The sequence below is a fragment of the Callospermophilus lateralis genome, chromosome 16 (genome assembly GCF_048772815.1).
Source record: "Callospermophilus lateralis isolate mCalLat2 chromosome 16, mCalLat2.hap1, whole genome shotgun sequence".
Classification (NCBI taxonomy): Eukaryota; Metazoa; Chordata; class Mammalia; order Rodentia; family Sciuridae; genus Callospermophilus; species Callospermophilus lateralis.
In genome coordinates, this window is record NC_135320.1 from 42,253,927 (window position 1) to 42,278,233 (window position 24,307).

Genomic DNA, 24,307 nt, shown 5'->3' on the forward strand with positions numbered 1-24,307 from the left:
TTTTAATGTTGGAAGGAATAAATAAGCAATAGGCAAATATAGAACACTAGTTGTATATTCAACTACTGGGGGAAAAATGAAGAGAGGAATGTTTAAAGTCCACCATTAGGTAATCAAAAAGCTGAGAGGTGATGAGTCTGAGTGACATGAACAAAGGACTGTTGGCCTCCAATGGATCATCCTAGTCATGAATTTGGGAATAATAGTTTAAGTTCAGGACAAGTTTGTTTAACTAAGGATAAATTCTTCCCTGTAAGGCATATTCTGGGGTCTTAAGAAATTCTAACATAGGAGGCAACAGTAGTAGTTATTGTAACTCTATGATCAAAAAGTTTTGGGATTCTGTTGCAAACATCTACACATCGAGACAAGAGGTAGAAAATAAATGAAACACAAAACCGTACAATTTAATTTTGATACACAGCCTATTTTAAATGTGGATCAATTTGCCCAAAAGAGGTATCAATTCTATATGATAATTGAGAGGCACATCAAATGCAGCATTGGAGGGGCAAGAACATTTGCACACACACACAAAAAAAAAGACAAGAAAGAATTGAGAAGCTTTCAAATGTCACAATAGCAACAATCAAGAAAACAAGCAACAATAAATGTTGGCGAGGGTGTGGGGAAATGGGTACACTCATTCATGGCTGGTGGGACTGAAAATTGGTTCAATTACTCTGAAAAGCAATATGGAGATTCCTCAAAAAACTAGGAATGGAACCACCATTTGACCTGGTTGTGCCACTCTTTGGTGTATATACAAAGGACTTAAGATCAGTAAATTATAGTAACACAGCCACATCAATGTTTATAGCAGCTCAACCCACAATAATTAAGCTATGGAACCATAGCTTAATGGTTGTAGATGTCCTTCAATAGATAAATAAAGAAAATTTAATATATGTGTGTGGATGTGTGTGTATACACACACACACACAATGGAATTATTATTCAGCTATAAAAAAAGAAGAACCTTATAACTTTTGCTGGTAAATGAATGGATCTGGAGATAATAGTGCTAAGTGAAATTAGAAATCCTCCACAAAAAAAGGTTCAATGTTCTCCCTAATATGCAAATGCTAACACATAGCAAAGGGGTGGAGGGAAGAATAGAAGTTCAGTGTACTAGACAAAGAAGAAGGAAGGGAAGGGAGGGGTATAGGAATAGGAAAGCTAATGGAATGAATCTGATATAACTTTCCTATGTTCACATATGAATACACCACCCGTATAACTCCATATCATTTACAACCACAAGAATGGGATCCTGATTAGAATAAGTTATGCTCCATGTGTGTATAATATGCCAAAATTCACTGTACTGTTATGTAGAACAGTAAAAGGAACAATTAAAAAATAAATAAATGTATATGATAGCCTTTAAAGAAAGAAAGAAACGGAGATTTTGACAGGATTTTCATAGATCTCAAGTGTTTTCAGATGTTAGGCACACGAGGAATACCACAGCCTAACCTCACATGCATACAAGCTTGTATATAAGATGTATGTGCTGTTGTTTCAGAATGTAAGAGGCATAATGACACATTAAACTCTCAATGCATGTATTCTAATTTTATTTGAAGTCAAGATGATGTAAAACTAACAATACTTCCTGGTTTGCTAGTAAAACTGAATCCAAGAAGATTTCTTCTGTTCCTCTTTCCATTTTCTTTTCTTATGCCTATTCTAGTAACTTGCAATATAATTGTCAGAACTCTACTTTTATTTGGTATATCATTCAATGTATAATCAGTGCAGGTGAGAGGGAGGAGAAAACAAACAAATGACTGGCAATGTATATAATTAAGAGGATTGTTTTGTGCTAGTTTATATGACCTCACTCACTGCCTTGTGGGTTGGAAAAATAAAATATGAAAGAGATCTGGGAGACTTAGGAGTGGACTAAAACATACTTTGAAAATCAGAAGAAGCCTAAAGGGTAGTATTGATGGAATTGCTGAATAAGAATATAATATATGGTTCTACGGCATGGAATCTGATACTGTACTTCTAATTGAAAGTGAGAAAAATAAAAATAAATGAATGAATAAATTAGAGAAGATTTTTGGAAATTCATTCCTCAAAGTAAATAATTTCAATCCATTTGGTAATGGAAAGGGTCTTGTACTGGTGAAATTGTCTTTTGATGCTGCTGCATTGTATTATGTGGACTATGGCATTACCTGTTGTTCAGTGTGGAACTTTCTACTGCACTCCATTTAATGACATATATGAACATAATAAGACAGGACATTAAGTTGCAAGTGAATTTTATACTAACACAAGTAATTCATTTAGTATAATATTTGTATTAATTTCAAAACTTTGAGAGGCACTGTCCAAATGAATTGGAATTTCTTCATCTTTTATTCTCCTCCCTGGAGAGGGCAGCCATGTTTTAGGAAGACCACATCATTGTCTGTTTAAATTGCATGTGTAAAAATTGAATTTTATATTAAAAAGGGTTGAATCTCAACCTCAGCTCCTTCCCCTTCTCTTCTTTAAGGGGAAAATATATATATATATTATTTAGATTTCATTGTATTAATTGGTCTGCAATAACTAGTACATAATAAAGGAAACAATAGTCTTACCCCAAAAGATACAACCCCAGTCTCTCTCTCTCTTTCTCAATCATCCTCCACCTTCATGTCATAAGAATATTAAGAGTTTGCCTTCTTTAGTATTAGCCACTTTGATAATACAACTGGTTCTTGGTATTACTTAGATTAAAAAAAGATATTTTACTTGCATAATATTCTGAAAATATAAACTGCAGCATGATTTTTAGGAGATTCTCATTAGGCCTCAAGAACTAGTTTTCAAATAAAAAAAAAAGTGGTCCTTTGACTTCTCATAGCTGTAACATATACAGAATATGAAATTTCATGATAAAAAGATGTTCAGAAGGGCTTGGCCAGCTACAAATCATATTTATTATTCTCCACCTTTATTGTGTACCTAATACCCCAAGTTTTAAATGCAAATATAAAATTTAAAAGCATAAAAACCGACTATAATTGTGCATGTATATATTTATTTGCATAAGTATATAACAGCACACAGATAAGTAATGAATAGATACGTATGAAATAGATATTTGTCTTTGGCAAAATTTAATTAATTCCCCATCTTAATCTGTTCTCCTAGGTTAAGTGCGTGGCAAGTCTCTGTGGGAATAGACACTTAGATTGTGCTCAGGATGCATAGAGTTCTGCCTGTATTGCATTGCCAAACTTATGTTGAAGGTTAAAAAAAGTGTTCAAAATGTTGTAATAAAAAGCAATGTTAGTGAAATATGAATTTATAAATGACATTTCTGATTAAATAAAACATGATGTGCAAATACATTACTATGTATTTCGATAGCTACACTGAAATTCTCTATATTATATGAATTATAAAAAGTTAAATACATTATTACCTTGAATCCTTTTTGAAAAATATTGAATCATTTCTCTCTTTTGCCTATAATATTTGTTCAAAGCTGTTACTTTTTATGAATCTACTATTCTCCATTACTTTTTAAAAATCTGCATTTATTAATCAAATATATACATATTTAAAATTAAAATATTCTGAGACTCTTGAAAGTGATTTTGAAGCCAGACACAGTGGTGTATGTAATCCCAGCAGCTCGGGAGGCTGAGGCAAGAGGATGGTGAGTTCAAAATAAGCCTCAGCACAAAGTGAGATGCTAATCAACTCAATGAGAGTTGTCTTTAAATAAGATGTAAAAGAGGGCTAGGAACATGGCTCGGTGGTCAAATGCCCCTGAGTTCAATTCTTGGTACTTAAAGGAAAGAAAGTGATTTTGACATGCTCAAAACTATATTCTAAAACTACAGTAGAAAGAGTTGAGGCTATAAATACAGATCACCTAGTGGCCCTTTATGTATGCATAATTTAACTTAGTTTCTTAATTTCTTAAATGAGTAAGTACCAGCTCAATAAAGGAGCCTAAATCTTTCTTTTATAAATACTTGAAAATGTCTGAAAAACACCTATAAAAATATTGGTTACATTTTTCATTAAGTAGAAAGTATTATAGAAAACAACATTTTATGTATTTTCTCCAAGTCATTTTTATTTATAAATAGCAAGGTTGATATTGAATTAGACTTGTAGTGTTTTGAGTTAATGCATAATTTCCTTGATGATCTCAAACACTCACCTACATGACCCCTTTTGTGTGCATTTTATGTGTGATTGAAAGGTAACAATAGCAAAGAGCAACAGCCCACACTTAACACCATATGAAATACAGTAGTGTAGGAGGAAAGTCAGCCATCTTTAGGCTCTATTTTAAACTGTCTACAAAACTAGCATAGTAATTTAATTGTTTTAATCTCTGTTTTCTTTCTTACAGGACAAATTGGAAACCCTGTATTCAACCACAGTTATGGCTGGGGGTGGGGAGGAGGTTTGGAGAAAATAAGAAATGAAGATACTGATAAAGGAAATGGAAAACATTCTAAGTATATAGGGTGCTATGCAGAGAATTTTCCTTCAACTGCTTGGATTCTAACAAGCAGAATTTTTGTATTAATTAGGAGTTTCCTTCATTATATATGTTTGCAACTTACGTAAATTCCTTACAATTCAATACTCATCAGGCATGGTGGTGCATGACTATAATCCCACGGACTTGGGAGACAAATGCAGGAGAATCACAAGTTTGAAAACAACCTGGGCAACTTAGTGAGAACCTGTTTCAAACTTAAAAAAAATAAAAAGGGTTGGCAAACTCAGTGGTTAAATGACACTGAGTTCAATCCCCACCATCACACACACACACACACACACACACACACACACACACACAAATTAAGATAAAGATGAACAAGTTACTGGCAATTTGACTTCAAAACCTTTGTGAAATTTTTTTTAAGTATGTTTATTTATTTGGTTTGAGAAAATACTTATGTAGAGTATTTTTATCCCTTAGAGTCAAATATAAACCAACTTTGAGAAATTGAAGCTAAGATTTTTGAAATTAGTATTTTTGAAGCAAATACTATTTGCTACATTTTTGGGGAGCAGCAAATAGATGACTCATATGTTATCTAAATGCAAAAAGATATGTTTGATTCCAAAATTCAAGGGCCAATGTAATCATGGTACTTAGTTTTTCAAAAAGGCTACATTAGATATTTCTAATAGAAAACTTGCACACTATTTAAATGCATGCCATTACAAACTTCCACATTTTCCTTTAAAGAACCATGAAACACTATTTGAATTCACCAGGTGTAATTTTCCAGACTTTCACTGAACTTTAATAAATTTCAATATTATTGGTCTGAAAATTTCCTTAGATATTTTAAAAATATCAACTCTTTTGTGATTAACCTTGGTGTCACTGAGCAAATCTTTAAAAATTGCATTATTTGTTATTAAATTATTTTAAAGGGGCATTCTATACATAGATATATGGATAAATAAAGCTGTAGAAAGGCAGATGCAAAAGGAGAATGAAACAAATGACTTACCTAATGATTTTAAAGTCCAAGTGAAGTTTTTAAAGATTAATAAATACATGAAAGAGAAAGAATAGATACCTAAGGAAGTGGAAATAAATCCTAAGAAATATATTATTCTAATGTTGAAAGTGTTTAGCTTATTATCAATACACCAGAAAATGCTCATAATAATGAAGCAGAAGGTGAAGACATCACAGAGAATGTTGTTAAGGAAATAAATAAAACACATGAACTGAGCTCTTGATATAGGCCAAAGACGTTAAGTTAATCATGTGTTCCCACCAGCCGTATAAAGTGAGGTGGGGACCTGACACAGCCCATGAACTGCTACTCATTAATCATTTCAGATTAGTTCGTATAAGAGTAACATTGTTACTAGCAACATTGGTGGCTTTTTAAATTAATAGACTATTTCCTAGAGCAGCTCTAGGTACATAGAAAAAAAAAAAAGAAAGTACAAAGAATTCTCATGTACTCACCTCTCCCCACCCCATAGCTTTTTATATTACTAAAATTTTGCACTGGCATATATGTTGTTACAACTGATGAACCAATTTGTTGCATTAGTTTTTAAACTGAAGTTCATAGTTTATATTAAGGCTTTCTATTAAGGTTGTGATGTTTTTTGACTTTGACAAATGCATAACAGCATGTATCATCATTACAGGTTCATACAGAATATTTTCATGCCCCTAACAACCTCAGACTCTTCTCTTCTTTCTGTAACACCTAATCCCAGGCAAACTGATCATTTTACTCTATCCATAATGGTTTTCCTTTTCCAAAATGTCTTATAGTTGGAATCATACAGTAGTAGCCTTTTCCAACTTTGCTTCTTTCACTTAGAAGTATGCATATAAATTTCATCTTTGTCTTTTATTGTTGATAGCTCAATAAAAGTATTTTATTGCTGAATAATATTCTAATAGATGGATATACCATTATTTGTTTATTCACTCACCTATTGAAAAATATCTTAGATGTTTCCAGTTTTGGAAACTATGGATAAAGCTGCTATAAACATCCTTGTGCAGATTTTTACATAGAAATAATTTTTGGACCAATTTGGATGAATATGAAGGAGCATAACTTCTGGATTGGATATGTTTAGCTTTGTAAAAAACAAAACAAAACAAAACAAAAAAACCCTGCCAAACAATATTTCAAAGGGACTGTACAAATTTGCATCCCTACCAGCAATCAATGAGAGAGAGATCCTTTTGCTCCACAGCTTCACAAGCACTTGGTGTTCTCAGCATTCTGGATCGAGACCATCCTTATAGGTTATAGTGGTATCGCACTGTTTTATTTGCAACTCTCTAGTGACATTGGAGGTTATGTGGCTTTTCGTATCTTATTCACCATCTGTATATTTGCTCTGGTGAACTGTCTGTTCAGTTTTTTTTCCCTGCTTTTTAGCTGAGTTGTCTCTGTTTTTATTGATTTTTCTAGTTGGTTTTAATATTCTGAATAGCAGTTCTTATTCTGATATGCATTTTTTGACAAATATCTTCTCTCACTTTGTGGTTTGTGTTTTGATGAGCTTACAATGTTTTTCAGAGAGAAAAGAGAGGGAGAGAGAGAGTTCAACATATTGATTTCCTTTTTCATGAATGGTGCTTTTGGTGTTGTATCAAAAAAATAATTGTTGCTGGGCTTGGTGGTGCACGCCTGTAATCCCCATGGCTCCAAAGACTGAAGTGAGAGGATTGCAAGTTCAATGCCATCCTTGACAATTTAGCTAGGCTATAAGCAACTTAGTATGACACAGTCTCTAAGTAAAATTTAAAAAAAAAACAGGCTGGGTATTTTGCTCAATGGTTAAGCAGCCCTGGGTTCAATTTCTAGTACTAAAACAAAAACAAAAACAACAACAACAACAAAAAAAAAAAAAACGTAAAAAAGTCATCACTAACCTAAATTAACCTAAGTTGTTGTTTTCTAGATGGTTAGAGCGTTGCATTTTATATTTAAGTCTGTTGGCCACTTCAAGTTAATTTTGGGGAAGGGTGTGATTTTCTACATGGTCTCTTACTTTGTCTTATTTATTTTGTTTTGTTTTGAATATGGATGTCCAATTATTCTGGCATCATTTGTTGACAAAACTATTATTTCTTCACTGAATTATCACTTATCTTAGCACCTTTATTTTAAAAAAATCTGTTGAATGTATAATGTATTTTTTTAAAAAAATGATTATGATCTCTTTCTTATTTTATTGATTTATTCACTCATTCTTTTGCCCAGACCACTGCATCTCAATTTCTGCAGTTTCATAGAAAGTCTTGAACAAGGACAGTGTTAGTCCTCCTACTTTGTTCTCCTTCAATATTGTGTCAGATCTGGGGTTTTTACACCTTCCAAAATGATCTTAAAAATATGTTTTTCAGTAGTCACAAATCAACTCTCAGGGATTTTAATTGGAGTTGCATTAGCTCTATGATCTAAGTTGGAAAGAACTGACATTTTAGCAATATTGAATCTTTCTATTCATGAACATGTAATCTCTCTCCATTTGCTTAAACATTCTTTGATTTCTTTCAGCACACCAGTTATGTAGACTTCCTCATGTAGAAATATTTATATGTGCATATACTGATGGATTTATATGTGTATGCATCATGTATGTGTATATGTATGTTTGTTACTATCATGGTAGTGTGTGTCAATTTCAAATTTCAATTGCTCATTATTACTATACAGAAAAGCCATTTGCTTTGTATATTAACCTTGAATCCAGCAATATTGACATATTCAGATATATTTCCAGATATTTCTGTAGGCTCTTTTATATGTTTTTTTTCTACATAGAAAAAGTATGATAAAAGACAGCTGTTCCTTTTTAAATTCTTCCTCCCCAATATCTATACTTCCCCTCACTGCCTACCCCCACCTGTGTTTGTTTTCCTGTTACATTAGCTAGGATTTCTAATGCAATGTTGAGTAGGAACTGTAGGAAGAATATCCTTTCTTGGGTTCCAAGTCATATGTGGAAATTATTTAGTTTCTTAGTATGATGTTAGCTGTAGATATTTTGCACATATACTTTAAAAAAATTGTAAAAATTTTTCTCTATTGCTAGTTAGCAATTTTTTTAATCATGAATGGTTGTTGAACTTTGTCAAATTATTTTTTGCATTTACTTGTATGATCATAGAATTTTCCCAGTGTGTATTAAAGTCCCTTTAAGCACATAGCAATGACTGAAGTGAAAAAAAAATAATATGCAAGTAAAGATGACAGTCTGATCTCTGTCCCTGATTTACTTCTATCCATGGAAACCATACTATATACATAGTCTGTGTGTATCTAGGCATATACAAGCTACAACAGTAGGTAATTTCCTGGAAAATAAACTAAATTAATATAAATATGCCAAAATTAAAAGAAAGTATGTTTTATCTTTGATTAATTGTGTATTTTAAATTATGAATAAAATTTGATGAAAATAAGTTGACATATAAATTCATGAATCCAAACACTTCTCATACTAGTATTAAATAACATTTACACGTTATTTCTTTCAGCTGATATGTTGATTCAGCGATTAAATTAAACTAAGTCAAAAATTATTTGACATAGACCATAAGTAGTCACTGTGGTGAGAAAAATGTAGATACACAGAAAATGTGGCCATTATCTTTGAGAAACTTGCACTTCATTTAGAGAAGTGATATGTAAATGAATCCATTACTGCTTAAATAATAAATGATTTTAATATCAGTAAACTAAATACAGAATAAATTAAATATCCTAAGGCAAAAATTAAAATAAATTAGAGAGGCAATATTATTTTAATTTTCAATGGAAGAAAGATCACTGGTATTGAAATTGATATCACTTACACCAATTAGTTTCAAATAACAGATATAAATATTTCATTCCCTGATGTCTTTTGTAGATCTCTCCATACCCCGAATATATAATTTATTGGGGGGTATATATAATTTATAATATTCACTGAAAATTCTTCACATGTGACATTAAGACAACCTTTTGATCTTCATCTTTCAGTTCCAAGTCCTGCCTCTTCTACAGAACACCCTAACAACTGGACTAGTGATTTTTTTTTACCTAAAACTTTTACACAACTTCACATACTAGTAGCTTCTGTGAGCATGACCTAGCCCAAACTGCCAACAATAATTTTAAGAATTTATCTGAGAACAAAGTTAATTTCAACACCCACAAATAATACAGAATGTTTAAAAAGTGAGCTAAAATTGGCAAGAAAATACTTTATAAAAATCATCACTTGATATGTGAATTTAACCATGCCTAAATCCAAGACTTCATTATTTAATACTTCTAATTTTTCTTGAGAAAAATTTAAAAATAAGGAAATTTTTGTACTTGAATTCCCTGAATGCCATCCTGTGGATTAGAGAGAATTATGATTAATTCAAAAGTATACTAGTCCAGTGTTTATATCCAGTCCATCTTTAAAAACGAGATGCCTATTGTTTTATATCCTTAACGTCTTCTCTGAATTATCTCCTCTGACTTACTACTGCTTAAGATAATTTGAGAAGGTATTATTTCTAAATACTTGAGAGATTAAAAGACATTAGAATATTAATCTTTGCAATCATTTTATATATTTTTCAATTTTCATTTAATTCTTGAGCTATTTTGCATACACACCACATTTGTGCAGCTGTTGTCTCCTTAACCTGTTAGGAGGAAGAGTAGTTATGACAGCATTTTCTTTTAGATTAGAAGGCAATAGGTGTTTATCTTCACAACATTTATAAAGAAATTCTTTAAAAGCTTTAAAATGGTAAATCGTGAATACTGTATTTTCTGTGAAGAAAAATATTGAAAACAATGGAAACAAAATCTAATAGACAGGAAATAGAAGTTGACCCTCAATTGTTTTACTTTTGTTATACATAACCTAAATATGAATTCTTATATGTAAGTTAAAAATCAAATTAATGCCAGCAAATGAAATAAATTCAGTAGTTGCTATTAGATGTGAATAAGAAAAAAATTTAGATGAGAATTTGTTTTAATGTAATCCTTAGATTTGCTGACAAAACTTAGTCAATTTCAGGGCAAAGGATTCAAATATTCTCTCCCTATAATATATCTAATTAATCAAGAATTAGGAAAAGTCTTAAAATTTTCAAGTCCATGATGTGTGGCGTTAGATTTCCTTCTTTCTTATTGATTCATGTTCTCTTACAAAAGTATATCATGTCGCTGGATTTTTGTTTATATTTCTAAAATATTCAAATGTTAGTTTACATATTGAAAACCAAGTTTCCTCCAAAGATATGTCATTCCTCATTATATATAGTTTTGCTATTCTAGTCTGGTGAACTTATCACTTAGCCTCCAAGATTTCTAGCAGAGTTGTAGTACATATTCAGGTGAAATGCCAAGTCAAGATATAAATTATGAGGGAATTGATCATCTCACATTAACTTTTAAAGAATTCTTAACCATCATTTCATTATTTTTGACCTTAAAATTTGATAATAATGGTCATTATTCCTTCAAATAATACAAAATGAGATTGTATGTTATCTATACTTGAAGAAATAATAAAAATAACACTGTAGCCAAATTTATCCTTATTTAAATACATGGTATTTATAATATGATTATTCCATTTTCAACTTCTTCACTGGACATTATTATCGCCTTTTTGGATCATGAAAAATCTCTTGAGTACAAATAATTTTGCCTTCTCTATTCAGCTGGTCCTACAATTTCTTAAAATCCAATTATTATTTATCCAATTATAAATGGTGCTAGTTTTGCAAATCCTGCAAAATCCAATTACATCTTTCACTCTGCTATTTGCTTACTCAACTCCAAGTGTGTTTGGCTTGTGTCTAACTCCAGAGATTAAGTGGTACTATTGAATGCACAGTAACCTGATTCCAAGCCAATCATAATAACAGTATTTACCTTTGTAAGGAAATGATTTAGGGATGAAAAATCAATTCCATTGTGGTTGATGGAGCTTCAAATGAAATCTGATGAAAAGTAGTGAAAACAAATACATTTATTATATGCCAGTCATTGTTCCAATCATTTGACATACATTAACATATCCAGTTCTTACAACTCTGTGGATTAAGATTGTCATTTCCATTAAATAGAGTAGAAATTTGAGGCACAGAAATCTTACATAACTTTCCCAACATGAATCAGCTACAAAGTAGGGAGCTCCATAGTTAATCTTCTCAAAGGTTGCACAATGTAGCCCTTTGATACAAGTGAGGAACAAACCAACATTGGCTTTGTGACTTGTAACCATTCTGTAAGAATATGCTATCTGGACAAACACAGCATCTCCCAACTATGAGCAGAGACTTCACCAACACATTCAATATGGAGAGTGGACAAAAGGGTCTTGGATTACATTGTCAAGACTCTGAGCCAACCTGGTCTACCCTGCTACAGATAGTCTATTGAGATAAAGTTTTATTTCTTGAAGTCCAAAATACCAAATTAATACAATCTCCATTGCAAGCTGACACTACTATCCTAACATTCCACATTCTCTTGACACCTATTGCCACCTAAATTATCCCATAGCACAGCAAACAGTGAGTCACTCTCACTGGGACATCTAGTTCAAATGCCACTTATTCTTTGAAAGCTTCCCTAATAAGAGAGTTAAATACTCTTTCCTCTCTGTTTTCATACATCTGTGTGAATATTTCAGACCTTATCAAAATAAACCGTTAATAACTCATTATCTAGGTACAACATAATGGCAAGGTCTCTGAGTTATTAATTATTATATTTCTCAGCATACTCTCAAAGCTTAGAGTATAGTGAATATTCAATAACTGTATGTTGAATAAATTAAATTTAAATAGATAAAAATTCAATTAAAGTTATTTAAAATTCTGAGGTTCTTTGGAATTTATACTCTAATGCATTTAGGAAAACACCTACCAAATAGTCTACAGGTCGATTTTAACAGTTTTAAACAATGGTTTTTCTGCCTTTCAGGAAAATTCAATGAACTACATTTATTCCTTTGAAAATTATTTTAAAGTAACAATTAGGAATACAAAAAAAAGTTTTATATTTTTGAAAATAGCCTAATTGACACTGGTTAGTGTATACAGTTGAAATCATGTTAAATTAAGATTTAAATAATATAAAATATTAAATAAGAATAATGTATTTGGAAGATGTGTAAAAACTGGAACTGGTATTTTTGGCTAATTAAGATGATGTGCATGAATAACAACAAAAAACAAATTAAGAAACAAATGGAGGGGCTGGGATTGTGGCTCAGTGGTAGAGCACTTGTCTAACGTGCGAGGCACTGGGTTCGATCCTCAGTACCATATATAAATAAGTAAATAAAATAAAGATCCATGAACAACTAATAAAAATATTTTTAAAAAGAAACAAATGGAAAATAATTTAGAGTAGTGGACAACATTTTTTAAAGCCCAGTGAGTTCCCTGAAACAGTTCAAAATATAGCTTGTCTAATTTTTTCAGGAATCTCCATAATGGTTTCAATAGTTGCTGAACCAATTTACATTCCAATTTCTCCTTAAGCTCCCTGAAAATTATGTTTTTTTTTTAAATCATAGCCATCTTAAAGAGATGTTAGGTGATACTTAATTCTAGTTTTGATGTACATTTTCCTGATAATAATAATGAGCTTCTTTTCATAATCTCTTGCCATTTTTACATCTACATCAAATAAATATCTACTAAATAATTTACTCAGTTTCTTTTGTTTGTTTGTTTGTATTGGTGATGATTGAGATAAACCTAGGGCCTCACAGCCTCACACATTTGTCTAGCAATGACTTTGCCACTAATCTAAACCTCCACTTTTATTTGCTAATTTTTTCATCAAGTTATTTATCATGGTGGTTTGCTATTGAATTATAGGAGTCCCTTCTGTATCTAAAAAATTAACCTCTTATGAGACCCGTGGTTGGCAGATATTTTCTTCAATTTTGTAGTTTTCTGTTTCATTGTTTCTCTTCTTTGCTGTACAGAGATTATAGTTGAACTCATGCTTTTAAATAACTTTGAATTTTTATCTATGTAAATTTAATTTGTCCCTATAGAAACCAGCAATCCCCCTTCTTATCAAATAACCAAAAGAACTGAAATCAGGATCTCCAAGATATATCTGCACACCTCTCATTCATTGCAGCATTATTTAAAATAGCCAAGATATGAAATCAACTTATGTTCAGTCAACAAATGAATAAAGAATATGTGGTGTAAGCTATAAAAAGGAATGTCACTTAGTCTTAAAAAATAAGGAAATTTTGTCAAGTGAGTCTACACGGACTGACCAGGAGGACATTAAGCTAAGTGAAATAATCAAGTCGCAGAAGAATTAATATTACATGTTTCCATCTAACATGAAGTTTTCATAATAGTCAGATTCATAATACCAGACAATAAATAGAGTTCTCCTGGGCTGAAGGATAGTGGGACTTGGGGAGTTGTTTTACAACTGGTATTTTCAGTCAAGCAAGATGAATATTTTCTTGAGATCTACTGAGACTGCAGATTGGTGCAGCCAATCTGGAAAGCAGTATGGATTTTATTTGGAAAACTGGGAATAAACCATCATTGGACTCAGCTATCTCACTCCTGGGTCTATACCCAAGGGATTTAAAAACAGGATACTCCAGGGACACAGCCACATCAATGTTTATAGCAGCACAATTCACAATAGCTAAACTGTGACTCAAGAAAATATTCATCTTGCTTGACTGAAAATACCAGTTGTAAAACATCTCCCCATGTCCCACCATCCTTCAGCCCAGGAGACCTCTATTTATTCTCTGGTATTATGAATCTGACTATTATGAAAACTTCATGTTAGATGGAAACATGTAATATTAATTCTTCTGTGACTTGATTATTTCACTTAGCTTAATGTCCTCCTAGTTAGTCCACGTGGACTCACATGACAACCTAGATGCCCTTCAGTAGATGAATGGATAAAGAAAATGTGGTACATATACACAGTGGAAAATTATTCAGCATTAAAAGAGAATAAAGTCGTGGCATTTTCAGGTAAATGGATGAAGCTGGAGAATATAAAGCTAAGTGAAATTAGCCAATCCCATAAAAACAAATGCCGAATGTTTTATCCAACTTAAGGATACAGATCCTTTCTCCTATTTTGTTTGTAGTTTTCTTTTTCATTGTTTCTCTTCTTTGCCATACAGAGATTATGATTAAACTCACACTTTTAAATAACTTTGAATTTTAGTCTATGTAAATTTAATTAACTCTAGATAGGGCAATGGAGAAAAGGGGAGGGAACGGAAGGGAGGGGGCATAGATGTAAGATGATGACAGAATGAAATGGTCATCATTACCCTAAGTACATGTAAGAAGACATGAAGGATATGACTCTACTTTGTGTATAACTAGAGTTATGAAAAATTGTGTTCTATCTGTGTAATATGAATTTTAAGGCATTCTGTTGTCATATATAACAAATCAAGATTTTTAAAAAGGCAATATGTAAATGAACATGTCATAATTTGTCTGTCTGAAGCCATTTAAGGAAGCTGTGGCATATAAATTAAAATAAATTTATTGATTGTAATGGTGATTTTATGGGATGAAAATAAATCATGAATTTTTCATGAAAAAAAAATATGATGCCTGGGGCTAATGAAACAGTATTTTGCACTTCAAAATTTGTCAAGAGCAATCTCATGTTAAGTGTTCTTTTCACAAAACAAACAAACAAGCAACACAAAAAGCAAAACACAGCAAAGCAATACAAGGAAACAGCTCCAGAAGAGTAGCATGTGTCTGCTGTTTTGATTGTGGTGATGGTATCACAGATGCTTGCACTTGTCTAAACTCACCAAATTATTGTACAGCTCTTTGTATATTAATTATACCTCAATAAAATTTAAAAGCATAGAAGAAATAATCCTATATTGCTAGTATAAGAAAACTGCTGCTACAAAACGTAGCAGACTTTTGGTGGATCAGTGGAAATTTGTTCTAACTAGTTCATGTAAAGAGAAAAAACTGTTCTAAGAAGAAGTTCCAAATATAGTACCCCTAAAAAAGTTTGAATACTGAAGATTTCATATGAATGGTTAATGAAGATCATGCATTGAGAATGTGCAATAGATGAATGAACAGGAAGAATAATCTTAAATCCAAAATGAATTAATTGGGGATTATTTCATCAGATCTTGAACATTCCCCAAATGTTCATGTGTCGAACGCTTGGTCCCCAGCTAGTGACACTAACAGGCGGGGTGTTGGTACTTTGAGGATGTGGTGCTTAGTATAAGTACATTCATCAGGGATGTGACCTTGAAAGGGATATTGAATTCCAGCCCCTTTATGTCTCTTCCTCTCTTTGCTTCCTGGTTGACAATATGTCCTGAACAAACCGATTCTGCCACACACTCCACCAAAGACCAAAAGTGATACAGCAAAGTGACTATGGAATTAAACCTTTGAAACCATGAGTCAAAATAAACCTTTTCTCCTTTTAAAATGATTATCTCCAGTAATTCATCATAGCAATATAAAGTTGACTCACACATGGGAGATAGACTGTGAAGACACATAAAGAGGCCTGTGACTTAGGTTGGTGTAAATGTAAGAAGAAATGACCTTCACATTTTATCTACCTCATATTCACTAATTACTGAATTTCTTTTTTCTCTTTTTTGTTTTTTAGTAGTGGTTTATAGTTTATATAACTGTAATTGTGGGGTTCATTTTGACATATTCATAATTGCATATAACATAATTTGTTCTATTACATTCCCCAGAATTTTCCCATTCTCTCCCTTCCTCTTTTTTTTCTGACCCCTTACCTCTTCTCTACTGATCTTCATCCTGTTGGTTTGTTGTTTTAATTAGTGTTTTATAGTTTTACATAAGTGAATCTTTTGTAATATGTTTATACATGCACATAGCATAATTGGTTAATTTGTATTTCAGGGCTCTTTCCCTTTCCCATCCCTCCCGCTCCCTCTCAGTCCCCCTCAATCTTTTTCCTCTACCCCACTGTTTTCCATTCTATTTTCATGAGCTATCCTTTCATTTTAGTCCCTATTTCTCCCTACCTTTCACATATGAGAACAAAAATTCAACCTTGACTCTCTGAGTCTGGCTTATTTCACTTAGCATGATGTTCTCCAGTTCCATCCATGTAACAGCAGATGACACAATTTCATTCTTTGTGGCTAAAACTTCTTCCTCTTTAGTATCTCTTTTCCTTCTTGCATTAACTGATCCTGTCTCAAACAACCTGCCTTTTGCTTCATTTTATGTAAGCTTGTATGATATTTGTTTTTGTTTCTCTGTTTTTCCTTTTCTTTTTCCATTCTTTTTCTATTTCTGTTTCTAGTTCTATAGAGTTTAATAGCAATTTTTTATTATTTTTAGTACTTAATTTCTGAGCCTGTTCATGACCATTACTCTCATTTTATACTTGGATTTGATGAAGTGTAAAAAACATTTTCAATCATTTGTTGTTGTTGTTTTTTTTTTTGAAGGTTTGTTAGTATATGGCTTTATTCTGAAGTGATTACCATTAATGGTAATCTTTTCTCAAATATCCTGGATACTGGGCATAGCAGCAGGTGCACATTAAGTAGGAATATTGACACTTGGATATTCACCCCAAATGGCAATCATTGATGTCAGTCATCAAAAATGCAAATAACAGTAAATGCTGGCAGGATGTGAACAAAAAAGTTTGTTGGTGAGACTGCAAATTAGTACAACTGCTCTAGAAAGGAGTATGGAAATTTCTTTAAAGACTAATATGGGGAACTTGTTGGAGAGAAAGCAGATCATTAAATCTTCCCTTGTGTCATAGTCGAATAGATTATCACCCCAGCAGATGGATAGAAATCCAAGCAATAGGGAAAACCAAGAGAATGTGTAACCCTGACTAATATATAACACTTCAACAACTGACCCCACAGACAACACAGTGGATAAATACCAGATAAAGAATTTAGAAAGTTGATAGTTAAAAGTTCTAAGGAATGAACTAACAAATAAAATGCAGAAAGTAAGAGAGTTCAATAAAGACAAAGAGTTCTAAAAAGACAAACAGAAATCCTGCAAATGACTCAATAAATCAAATTAAAAATTCAGAAAAGATAAATAGATTTATACCACATAGAAGGCAGATTTTCAGGCCTCATAGATAAAATATATAATCTTGAAAACACAGTCAACAATAAAGAAAAGTGATGGGAGTATTCAAGAAATCTTGAAAAAATATTTAAAAATCAAATATAAGGATCATTGACATAGTGGACAGCAGCAAGATACAAACTAAGGTAATGCACCAACTTTTCAGTGGAAATAATTGCTGAATTCTAATTACAAGTAATTCATTATTTCTTTGCTTCTTCAGATTTCATGTTCCTTCCTTGATGTGTCTTTAAGAAAATATTCTTCTTTATCACAACCTTAATTCTTGGTTAAGCTTTCTTAATTCTGCTTTTAAGCCTCTTTAGATGGAATACTTTAGTAAAATAAGTAGAGGCAGTAGGGTTATATATCTTTTGAAATAAAATTTAAGAAAGACAAATAAGACGCAAATTAATTAAGTGTTGATTAATTGGAAGAAATTAATCTCTTCTAGGTCCTCAATGAATTATCATGGAGAATAGTTTCTCATTATTAATTTTTGTTTAATAAAGATTATAACATTTTTACATCAATGTTTTAATTTAATATTTTTCTTTCTGCAAAAAAAAAAACAGAATGTTCCCATTGGAAAAGAACATTTAGCATCCTATAATACTGAATGTCCATTCCCTCTAATCTCAGTGAGCTGCTGAACTCTCCAGAAAGATTTTCTGTCCCAGTGCTTTACATTACAGTCAGGGTAGATGTAAAATTCTAAAACCTAGTGAGAATCAGTTACATTCTATCTGCAAGACTCCAAGAGACAATTTGCTTCATGGTCTTAATGAATGTGGCTTTAATTAAATCTCAAATAAAATTGGTTGCTCTAGTTTTCTTTTACTCTTCAGGGATTCCACTCATTTTCAAGATTGTATCTTGAATGCTGATGCAAGACTTTGTTTAACAAGACTATTTCATTGTTTGAAACAGGAAATTTACAGTAATAATTTTACCAGTTATATTTTCACTACATTTATTTGTGAGCCTTTTTTTCTGTTATTTCAAGTATAGACTCACAATCTTTTTTCACTCCTTATTTTGTTTTAATTACCTTTCCTAATTTCCTAAAGGATGGCTTGAAAATGAATTTTACCTCTTTCTGCTTAAAACTACTGCTTTATCTCAAATTAATAATCCACTCTCTTTCTGAGCTTGAAGTGGCTTTGCAGAGCATTATAGCATTTGGGATTCAGTTCAATTCAGCAAATAGGGAACTAAAGTCTTTCAGATGCTGGACACACAAGAAAATGCTCTGGAGAATACAAGATTAGTCTGCTCTCAGTACTTCTTTTTTTCCCACTTTAAAAACATTCCATTTTCATGTGACTTGAGAGGTTTCTGAGATCAGGAGGAAACTCGGTCGTGTTTTAAGAGACAGTACATTTACACTTCTCCTTTCCACTGATCAACAAAATCACTTGTCCAAAGAAAAGGATGCTTGGTGTTACAAATACTATTATGATCCAAGAATTCTTGTCTTTATATACTGTATCATCTATTTGAGCAGAATACTAATAATATAATGATAGTATATCAATAATATGAGTATAAGTAATATAAGCATATCAATAATAATACTCTTACAAAAATAAGTGCTAAGCCAACTCTAACTGCTTTTCCAAGGACAGAAATTGTGGCTGATTGACAATGTATTCCACACTACCCTCCACAGAACCTGGCTCTGAATTTACACCTAACCCATTTTGTCTCATAGGTTCAGATATGAAACAGCGTTTAAAAACACTTAAATATGACATGTGTCATACAAATATAATCATATGAATATAATTATAACAATTATAATATTAATTAGTTCCAATTCATATAATAATACATAGAATAATACATACATTCTTGATTAAAATAGGCCATTTTAATGCACCAGCATCAATTTTGTTGTAATAATCACAGTATCAAAATCTTGGGCTAATATCTAATGGATAAGGAAAAGAAGAGAACAAATGAATGAAGGAAAAGGTCTTGTGAAAGATGCTCCTGTGTGTAATCCTACAGATATGTCCAGTGAAGTTAATAAAATGTGGTTTTACTTCAGTCTTGAAAGCACTTGACACTTTATCCTACACTGCCTCTCCAGGATCATCTTACTCTGCCTCACCACATATTTTATGTTAGTCACATTGCCTTCCAAATATAGAAGCTATTTACTTTCTCCCAAGAACTTCACATGCTTTACTCCCTCTACTGGAACTAATTTTCTCACATTCCTCAGTGTCTCTATCCCTTTTCCTTTATCACAATCTGCAATACTTTGTATATTTGCTTGAGTTGACCCTGCCTTCCTCCCTTGTCTATAGCTCCCTGGAAATATGCTCTGTTACTTTTATCAGAGTTCAGTCTAGTCCATAGTCTCAGACATGGTAGGCATTTCAGTATTTTTGGCTGAATAGACTAGTACATTAAAAATCAATAGTCTAATTTAAATATATTAAAATTTACAGGCTTAGAAATAATTTATCAAGTGGTGACTACAGAGGACAGAGTTGGAGTTGCATAATGAGTCAATTTCCAATAACTCTCATAACTGAACTTAGACTCTGGAAAGACATATGCCTTCTGATGAAGTTGAACAAAAGCCAAGGTCAAGCGATGGATGATCTAAAGCTAAATGACATCTCAGACAAAAGAGAAAATGGTGAACAAAGTTGATTTAAACAAACAACAGCTAAGACAAGGTGTTGCATTAGAGAACAAATAAGAAGAGAGCAGGTAATTAAGACTCTAAGTGATAAGTTACCACTTCAGTTCTGAATGTAAGCATCAGAAAACATGCAAATTTTATAATGTATTGAAATTGTCATTTAGTCCATAGAGTTAAAACATAGAAAATTGCCCTAAGCACTTTGTATATCATATGCAAATGATGAATAGAAAATATTCTTTGAGCATAGATAGTAAAGACCAAAGGAACCAAAGATACAAAATAAGAATAATAGAAAATACTGTTATGATTTATAAACTAAAAGAGAAAAAGAAACAAAGTAATTGATAATATTATTACCTACTTTAATACTCCTTTCTAAACTCCATTTTTCAAATATTTATTACAGACATCTGTTCTTTGTCATTTAAAAATCAATTGTGAAGAATTTACTCTCACTTCTCTTGATCGCAATGTGTCACTTGCTAAATAACACACTAAGTCATAAAATAAGCATACACAAACAGTATAAACTGAAAGTGAAAATCAAGATATTTGCTTATCAAATATATTCAAATGATACTATGACAATCTTACTCTATCACCTTTAGTAGTCCTAATGGCATAGATTCTCAAAATACGTGCAAATTTTCCAATTTGTATTACCAAGGACTCCATGCTATGATAAATTGATGTTTCTGAGCTTTAAAACAGCGCTTAGCACATAGTAGGTATGCCGTACAGATTTCTTTCATGAATGAAAATAAGAAATGGTCTTGAAAAATAATAAATATAAAAAACTACAGGAAAGCTAGATGGAAATTCTGTATAAACAAATTTAATGCTGGAAATTGAGTATATTCAGCTGCCCACTTATGACACCAACATTTAATTAAATACAGTTGTCTCATAACACACTCAATGTTTGAGATTCCTCACAGCTGAACTAAAACTGTTTAAGTAAAATGAGACTCATTAACTTTTCTAATTGTTGTTCGAGTGAAGACTTGAACTTTGCTTTTAAAAAGAAACTGCTCCATCTGCAGCTAGTATAAAGTATCAGCTGGCAATGTTTAACCCTCATGAATCATCCATTTATTTTTCTTTCCCAAGCCAGTGAGCATTAGACAGAGGAGATGCTGGAAGAAAAATTCAAAGAATGTTTCAGAAACTTTATTTTGTGTCTGTCTCCTGAGCTTATGCATACTAAAAGGAATAGTTAGCTTGGTTTCTATAAAGGTAAAAGTACATGCATCATGGGAATGGAACAGCTGCACAACTTTAGCCTTTCTTAGTTGTCAATAGAGAGGAAACAGATCATCAAAACGTGAATGCTTCATTTTATAATGCTGTCATATATTGTGCAGCTCTAAAATGGCAAGTGTCTCTTGACAAAGAAAATGTTCCATTGCCGCTAGCTGATAACAAATATGTTCTCCTTAACAGAAGTAAAGTATGTGAAGCTCCAACCTGATTTCCAGCATTTTATGGTTAATACGGCCAATAGTAAAAATATAGACATCTCCTTTCTCTTTGTTGAAACTATACAGAAAGCAATTCAACATGCCCCAAATATTTTTGCATATAATGCTGCTTTTATGAATTAAGACAATTTTATAAATACTTATTTTAAAAAACAAATGTCTGTCAATTTTTCATTTGATAATGACCTTTTCTTAATTTAGCAGAAAAAAAAACTATGTTCCATTTGTTTCAGACTCTACTTGTATTTAAAGAGTTTCATTCTAATAAGTTCAGATACTATTTTCAATAAAATCCACTGATGTAAAGTTGAATACATAAATAAAAAATAGGGGTTCCACAAACACCCATCAGGCCTGATGAACATACCCCTGCAGTCATATACTGCTGGATTCCATGTCTCATAATTTGGATTATCTCACATTTAATCACTTTCCTTTAATTCCTGGTGGATGTACTGATGCCATTAAAGTAATAAATAAGTTAGAGAGGATTTGATCCTCCTTATTACAATTCTGTCCTTGAATGTATAAGTAACCAATAAAAAAATCATCCTGTTACACCTATTGACCAATGCAATTGCAACAACTGGTTTAAGGTAAATACCTTCCTGTTGCTATTATTTTTTAATCTATGAAACCAGACCCCTTGGACACCATTTTGGAAGCACTTATTCGGGGCAAATAGAATGTGTGTTTTTTTCCCCAGGAGGTCATCTTCAGTTTGACTCAAATGAACTATATTTTTACACATGGGGTGTCTCAATTTTCTTTTTTGCATGCCAGACTCACAGAAATTTGAAACATTTTCAAAGATTTGTTGTAACATTCAAAAGAAGGCTGGATGTAGCTGGGAAGCTCTAGCACCATCAGAGATCCAGGCTCCATCTATTTTTGTTGTTTTGTTTTTGTGTGTCTGTGTAGGTTTTTTGTTTGTTTGTTTGTTTGTTTGTTTGTTTTTAAGCTCCATCTCATTTGGAAGCCTCTATCCAAAAGCTACTTCATAGTTCAGTATTTGATGAGGGTCTGGACATCAAATTCAAAGCTCAAGGAGGAGTTAGGAAAAGTAGAAGTTAGGAAAAGTAGAAGATGAAAGGCTAACCTTTTCTAATAGGAAGCTTCTTGGAATTTCTGCCTTATAGTTCTAGTAATTACTTATTTGTAACTGGAGTATTTTGCCTGCATTCAGAGCAAATGCAACAACACAGGATTTTTGTTTTCTGGTTGATTTAAATCCCTAAGCTTAGTGTTTGGGTATAAATGAACAGGCAATGAAACATTGGGGAGGCAATTAAGTCACTAACACACTGACAAAAAATCATATTTTTATATCTCAACAACAAAAAACAACTTTTTATAAAAAAATTATTAAATTTTAGTAAAACATTTAAATTTAAAATAGAAACAAAAAATAAGCTGCTTAGGAACAAATAATATTAAATTGTGAAAAATTTTATTCCCCTTTCTAAGAGAAGATTTAGTAAATATCATTGAAAGGCATTAAACTATAGAGAAATATAGCATGTTCATTAAATGTTATATCATTATCAATAAATTCATTTCATACTAATACAGTTCTAACAAGATATGAACAGTTTTCTTTGAAGGCTGCTGAGGAACATCACAAATTAACTCAGATTTTATACAAAAATGAAAAAGGCCAAGAAAAATCAAGATATTATTTTGGGGAATATAAACATACATCCATATCTTATAATAAGTCTTATTACAGTTAGAGTAATAGTGTGCTCTTAATACAACATAAACATGTAGCAAATGTAATGCAAAAGATAATATAGTAGCACTTACATTAAGAAGTAATGGATAAAAGGATTATCCAATATGTGGTGCTGGACAACTGTTTATCCATATAGAAAAAAAAAAAAAAAAGGCCTGGATTGTCTACTCCAACACAATGTACACAAGACCACTAAGAGATAATAAACTTCATTGTGAAAAGAAAAGACATAAAAACCTTCAGAAAGCTTTAGAAGAGAATATTTTTATAATTTGAAGTTAACTAAGACCCATACCAGTAGTAATGAAAATATTGGTAAGTTAATACAAAACTTTTGAACTGTACATTCAGCAGTACTAAAGAGTCTAAGAAGACAAGCTATATTCTTGGCAAAGGTATTTTCTGCACATAATCACAAAGTATTAGTATCTGCATTTTATAAAACACTTTGAAAGTCACACACACACAAACATGTAGAAAAGTAGGCAAAATATATAAATATATATTTTACAAAAGGTAAACATGTTTTTCCATAAATAGAAAAAATATATTCAACTTTATTATTTTCAAATGAGATCAAATTAAAATCACTCTGTAATAATATTCCACCCCCACCATCCTGGCAAAAATAAAATGACAATATTAAGGGTCAATAATGAGATCCAATGACAGGATTTTTTATACTCCATGTGTGTTGGTACAAATTGATGTGAGCATTCATGGAAAACAATTTGGCTCTACTTATTTGCCTTGAATACACATAATATATGTCCCAGAATTTCCACTATAGT